General features: G+C 44.9%; 1 pseudogene; it reads left to right on the top strand.

Moving 5' to 3' along the window:
• Positions 1 to 1,760: 1,760 nt before the first annotated feature.
• On the top strand, positions 1,761 to 4,529 carry LOC118966666 (annotated as a pseudogene).
• The last annotated feature ends 2,198 nt before the right edge of the window (positions 4,530 to 6,727 follow it).

The raw sequence follows: 6,727 nt of genomic DNA, 5'->3' as shown, positions 1-6,727 counted from the left end.
CTACAGCCCAATATTCTCAACATACCAGTGTCAATATAGTATTTTTTGATTATTGGTCTTAAAAAAAAAAAAAAAAAACATTTTTTATTTGTTTTCATAAATTACTCATTGCCTTTCTTGTTGGCACAATAAAAGTGGCCATTGATTAAAATTCCATATCTTTTGAATGAGTTATCCACATTGCAGGGTTTCGTCATTACCATACTAACGTGACGTCATTAATGCTGCTGGCAGAATACCAGTCGCTGAAGCGTCTAGTGAGTGAAGCATTTTCACATGTAAGGAATGTTCTCATATGATAGCTAGCTAGTCAGCAGCCTTCCAATGTTTTGATGTGTCAATACAGGATTTGATATTAAACCATTAGCAACATCAGAATTTAGCTAGGTTCCTGTCGACCCTCAGTTTGTAAAACCACAAAAAAAATGAGTAGCTAGCTAAGTGATTGGAATTGTTTACTTGCGGTAAAATAGCTAGTTAACGTTAGCTATGCCAGTTTTGACAGATCATCATGTTTTGAGTTATTGAATTAATCTTGCCCACTAATTGCCCGTTAATATGCCTTTTCAAAATGTGAAATGATGACCAATTAACCTAGCAGCTTTTTTTATTGATATTTTCAGTGTGCAACATCCTATGTTGTCCGAAAATCTGAAAACGTTAGTGGAAAATTGTGTTTTATTGAGACGGCACACATATTCCCAACGGACTGCCATTAAAGCTAGTTAAGGAGGAAAGTATGCTTTTGCAGCCTGAATGGAGGATACTTTAAGTACGAGCCGGTCCACGGGGGACACAAGTATGTTACCAGCTGGGCATATCAAACCTAGACGATAGTGCAGATCTAGCGGCCACCATCGGCTTCCTAGGCTAGTTACACAGTCTGAAACTAAGCACTACAAAAACGTGGAAAGTTCATTTACAAGCCAGAATATTGAGTAAAAATACAGTTTACTCTACCGCATGTCTGTGCGGTTGGTCCTTCTGCTGGTGGAAATTGGAGACAAAATATCTGCAGGAAAGTAGCTATTATTTACGATTACTTTTTAGAGCGCTGGTACTGCTGTTGAACTTTTTATCATCTGGCACATTGAGTACAAAATGAACACCTGCACGATCACGGTTAGTATGTATGCATTGCGTGGATGTACTGTACTTCTGTCTTGTGCATATGTCTTAGGTGATGAGTTAACAAATCGTGATAGCCACACAGGGACTCACGGTTTGAAGTCTGTTTAATAAAATGTTCCTGTGGGTATACATTTCCACCTGCAGAAGGACCAACTGTCCAGACTACCTGTAGAGTACATTTACATTTTCGTTATTTAACTACTGGCTTCCAGCAGACTGTTCGTTTTTTTTTGCAATCCAATTTCCAGCAACACTAGTGTGGCAATACAGCGTTGCTAAAAGCAGCTATGTTTGCACATGCAGTGTGCCCTTTGGAAAGTCAGGGGTCCAACTGCTACAGCTAGAACAACCTCATAGTTGTCAATAGGCTAGCTTGCAATTAATTAATACATAAATAACTGAATGAATGAATAATTGACTATGGTCAAATTACAATACAATAGAAGTACTAGCTATCTATAATGTTACATCATGTTTATACAGCAAATCTGTCTACAAAATATAATTTTTCAATTTCTCATTATTTTCCCCTTCCATACCAACGCCTTTACCACAGTTGCCTTATTGTACTGCCAGCACCCCCTACAGGCTCCCTAACTCAGCGCTCACTGTCAAACCTTGCTGTCACCATGCTTTTCCGTGGGATCACAGCTCACCGCATCAGCAAGACCATCGTCTTTTACCTGAACGAGACGGCATCACCTAATCCTTCACCTGGGTCTCCCATTGGGCCTCCCCTTAGCCCTCTGTCTGCCCTGAACGATGCAGCATGTACCCCCACCCCAACCAAGCCCCTGCTGCTAATGCTTCCCTGGTTGGGGTCGCGACCCCAGGCTGTGGCCAAGTACTGTGAGATCTATTTCCGTACAGGCTTCGACGTGCTCATAGTGGAGAGCGAGGTGAGGAATGGATTAAAGTTTAAAGACGAAACGTCATACTCTCTCTGCTCTCCTTTCTGTCTAAAACACCTCCGATCCCCCCTCTGCTCTAGGTAAGTCAGTTTCTGTGGCCTGGTTGGGGTCTAGACTATGGAGCAAGGGTACTGGATGTCCAGCAGAGTGACCGCTTTGTGTCACGCCCCTTACTCGTGCACGCCTTTTCCATAGGAGGATACACCTTCACCCAGTTGCTGGTGCACATATCCCACGACACACAGAAGTACCACAGCTTCATTAAGAGGATCAAAGGCCACATCTATGACAGCCTAGTGCTGGGCTCACTGGAGAGGATGGCTACCGGTGAGTCTTGGGGTCAGGGATTAGAGGTTAAAGGTTATATACCGTCAGGTGTAACACATGTATGACAGCCTAGTACTGTCTAGTAGAGCCTGGTTAGGGGTTAACCAGTGAGCTGACGTTGTCCTCTCTCCTAAGGCCATTTAAACCTTGTGTGTGTATTTGATTATCTCCTCAGGTCTAAGTAAGAACTTATTCCCCCGGCTGGAGAGCCTGGTTAAATGAGCCAGCATACTCTACTTCAGAGCCTTCAAATGCCACACGGTCGACTACTTCAACACTGGCATCAATGTCTGGCATCTTCAGGAACAACCCTGTCGCCCTCATCTTCTTCTGCCAGAACGACACGCTGTGTGACCCTGAGGTCATGGAGGAGATCATCACCTACAGTGCCTTGCGAAAGTATTCGGCCCCCTTGAACTTTGCGACCTTTTGCCACATTTCAGGCTTCAAACATAAAGATATAAAACTGTATTTTTTTGTGAAGAATCAACAACAAGTGGGACACAATCATGAAGTGGAACGACATTTATTGGATATTTCAAACTTTTTTAACAAATCAAAAACTGAAAAATTGGGCGTGCAAAATTATTCAGCCCCCTTAAGTTAATACTTTGTAGCGCCACCTTTTGCTGCGATTACAGCTGTAAGTCACTTGGGGTATGTCTCTATCAGTTTTGCACATCGAGAGACTGACATTTTTTCCCATTCCTTCTTGCAAAACATCTCGAGCTCAGTGTGGTTGGATGGAGAGCATTTGTGAACAGCAGTTTTCAGTTCTTTCCACAGATTCTCGATTGGATTCAGGTCTGGACTTTGACTTGGCCATTCTAACACCTGGATATGTTTATTTTTGAACCATTCCATTGTAGATTTTGCTTTATGTTTTGGATCATTGTCTTGTTGGAAGACAAATCTCCGTCCCAGTCTCAGGTCTTTTGCAGACTCCATCAGGTTTTCTTCCAGAATGGTCCTGTATTTGTCTCCATCCATCTTCCCATCAATTTTAACCATCTTCCCTGTCCCTGCTGAAGAAAAGCAGGCCCAAACCATGATGCTGCCACCACCATGTTTGACAGTGGGGATGGTGTGTTCAGCTGTGTTGCTTTTACGCCAAACATAACGTTTTGCATTGTTGCCAAAAAGTTCAATTTTGGTTTCATCTGACCAGAGCACCTTCTTCCACATGTTTGGTGTGTCTCCCAGGTGGCTTGTGGCAAACTTTAAACAACACTTTTTATGGATATCTTTAAGAAATGGCTTTCTTCTTGCCACTTTTCCATAAAGGCCAGATTTGTGCAATACACGACTGATTGTTGTCCTATGGACAGAGTCTCCCACCTCAGCTGTAGATCTCTGCAGTTCATCCAGAGTGATCATGGGCCTCTTGGCTGCATCTCTGATCAGTCTTCTCCTTGTATGAGCTGAAAGTTTAGAGGGATGGCCAGGTCTTGGTAGATTTGCAGTAGTCTGATACTCCTTCCATTTCAATATTATCGCTTGCACAGTGCTCCTTGGGATGTTTAAAGCTTTGGAAATCTTTTTGTATCCAAATCCGGCTTTAAACTTCTTCACAACAGTATCTCGGACCTGCCTGGTGTGTTCCTTGTTCTTCATGATGCTCTCTGCGCTTTTAACGGACCTCTGAGACTATCACAGTGCAGGTGCATTTATACGGAGACTTGATTACACAAAGGTGAATTGTATTTATCATCATTAGTCATTTAGGTCAACATTTGATCATTCAGAGATCCTCACTGAACTTCTGGAGAGAGTTTGCTGCACTGAAAGTAAAGGGGCTGAATCATTTTGGACGCCCAATTTTTCAGTTTTTGATTTGTTAAAAAAGTTTGAAATATCCATTAAATGTCGTTCCACTTCATGATTGTGTCCCACTTATTGTTGATTCTTCACAAAAAAATACAGTTTTATATCTTTATGTTTGAAGCCTGAAATGTGGCAAAAGGTCGCAAAGTTCAAGGGGGCCGAATACTTTCGCAAGGCACTGTAACTGGAGGAAATGAGGGATGGAGGTGATGGGACAGGAAGTGGGAGGAGTCAACACATGCAGGCCACCTGGGACGACACCCCCAGGAGTACCTGTTCACCTTAGAGACCTTCCTCCAGAGTCTCAGTATGGTCCCTCTCAAGGCCAAGATGTGACCCCAGGCAGGACTCACCTGACTGTGGTCCGGTCCAGAAACAATCCGTATTCCCATCCACTACACCTTAGGCCCTCAGCATGGCCCCCATCAAGGCCAAGTTACCACAGGACACAGCTATGGTCCAGTCTAGAAATAGCCAGTGGTATTCAATGCTTTTCAGCTGGGACCCATTTTTTTTCAGCCAGAACTTCTGGGGACCCCATTTTTGGAGTGCAAATTTCTTCCTACCCCACCGCAAATCTAATGACACAACCTTAAAATCGGTAAAGTGCGCCGAATACAACAGGTGTAGACCTTACAGTGAAATGCTTACTTACAGGCTCTAACCAATAGTGCAAAAAAGGTGTTAGGTAAGTAAGGAAATAAAACAACAGTAAAAAGACAGGCTATATACAGTAGCGAGGCTATAAAAGTAGCGAGGCTACATACAGACACCGGTTAGTCAGGCTGATTGAGGTAGTATGTACATGTAGATATGGTTAGAGAACAGAGAGTAGTAGTAGCCTAAAAGAGGGGATGGTGGGTGTTGGGTGGGTGTTGGGTAGTGGGAAACAATGCAGATAGCCCGGTTAGCCAATGTGCGGGAGCACTGGTTGGTCGGCCCAATTGAGATAGTATGTACATCAATGTATCGTTAAAGTGACTATGCATATATGATAAACAGAGAATAGCAGCAGCGTAAAAATAGGGTTTGGGGGGGCACACAATGCAAATAGTCCGGGTAGCCATTTAATTACCTGTTCAGGAGTCTTATGGCTTGGGGGTAAAAACTGTTGAGAAGCCTTTTTGTCCGAGACTTGGCACTCCGGTACCGCTTGCCATGCCGGTGTAGAGAGAACAGTCTATGACTGGGTTGGCTGGGGTCTTTGACAATTTTTAGGGCCTTCCTCTGACACCGCCTGGTGTAGAGGTCCTGGATGGCAGGCAGCTTAGCACCAGTGATGTGCTGGGCCGTACGCACTACCCTCTGTAGTGCCTTGCGGTCAGAGGCTGAGCAATTCCCGTACCAGACAGTGATGCAACCAGCAACCAGGATGTTCTCGATGTTGCAGCTGTATAACCTTTTGAGGATCTCAGGACCCATGCCAAATCTTTTTAGTTTCCTGAGGGGGAATGGGCTTTGTCGTGCCCTCTTCACGACTGTCGTGGTGTGTTTGGACCATTCTAGTTTGTTGTTGATATAGACACTGAGGAACTTGAAGATCTCAACCTGCTCCACTACAGCCCCGTCAATGAGAATTGGGGCGTGCTCGGTCCTCCTTTTCCTGTAGTCCACAATCATCTTAGTCTTGGCTACGTTGAGGGATAGGTTGTTACTCTGGCACCACACGGCCAGGTCTCTGACCTCCTCCCTATAGGCTGTCTCGTCGTTGTCGGTGATCAGGCCTACCACTGTTGTGTCGTCTGCAAACTTAATGATGGTGTTGGAGTCGTGCCTGGCCATGCAGTCGTGGGTGAACAGGGAGTACAGGAGGGAACTGAGCACGCACCCCTGGGAAGCTCCAGTGTTGAGGATCAGCGTGGCAGATGTGTTGCTACCTATCCTCACCACCTGGCGGCGGCCCGTCAGGAAGTTCAGGATCCAGTTGCAGAGGGAGGTGTTTAGTCCCAGGATCCTTAGCTTAGTGATGAGCTTTGAGGGTACTATGGTGTTGAACGCTGAGCTGTAGTCAGTGAATAGCATTCTCACACAAGTGTTCCTTTTGTCCAGTTGGGAAAGGGCAGTGTGGAGTGCAATAGAGATTGCATCATCTGTGGATCTGTTTGGGTGGTATGCAAATTGGAGTGGGTTCAGGGTTTCAAGGATAAGGGTTTTGATGTGAGCCATTACCAGCCTTTCAAAGCACTTCATGGCTATGGATGTGAGTGCTACGCGTCTGTAGTCATTTAGGCAGGTTGCCTTTGTGTTCTTGGGCACAGGGACTATGGTGGTCTGCTTGAAACATGTTGGTATTAGACTCGATCAGGGACATGTTGAAAATTTCAGTGAAGACACCTGCCAGTTGGTCAGCACACGTCCTGGTAATCCGTCTGGCCCCGCAGCCTTGTGTATTTTGACCTATTTAAAGGTCTTACTCACGTCGGCTACGGAGAGCGTGATCACGCAGTCGTCCGAACTGCTGATGCTCTCATGCATGTCTCAGTGTTGCTTGCCTTGAAGCGAGCATAGAAGTGATTTAGCTCATCTGGTAGGCT

This window comes from Oncorhynchus mykiss, chromosome 1 (genome assembly GCF_013265735.2).
Source record: "Oncorhynchus mykiss isolate Arlee chromosome 1, USDA_OmykA_1.1, whole genome shotgun sequence".
Taxonomy (NCBI): domain Eukaryota; kingdom Metazoa; phylum Chordata; class Actinopteri; order Salmoniformes; family Salmonidae; genus Oncorhynchus; species Oncorhynchus mykiss.
Note: the sequence above shows the minus strand (reverse complement) of the source record. Positions and strands in the feature narration are given on the sequence as shown.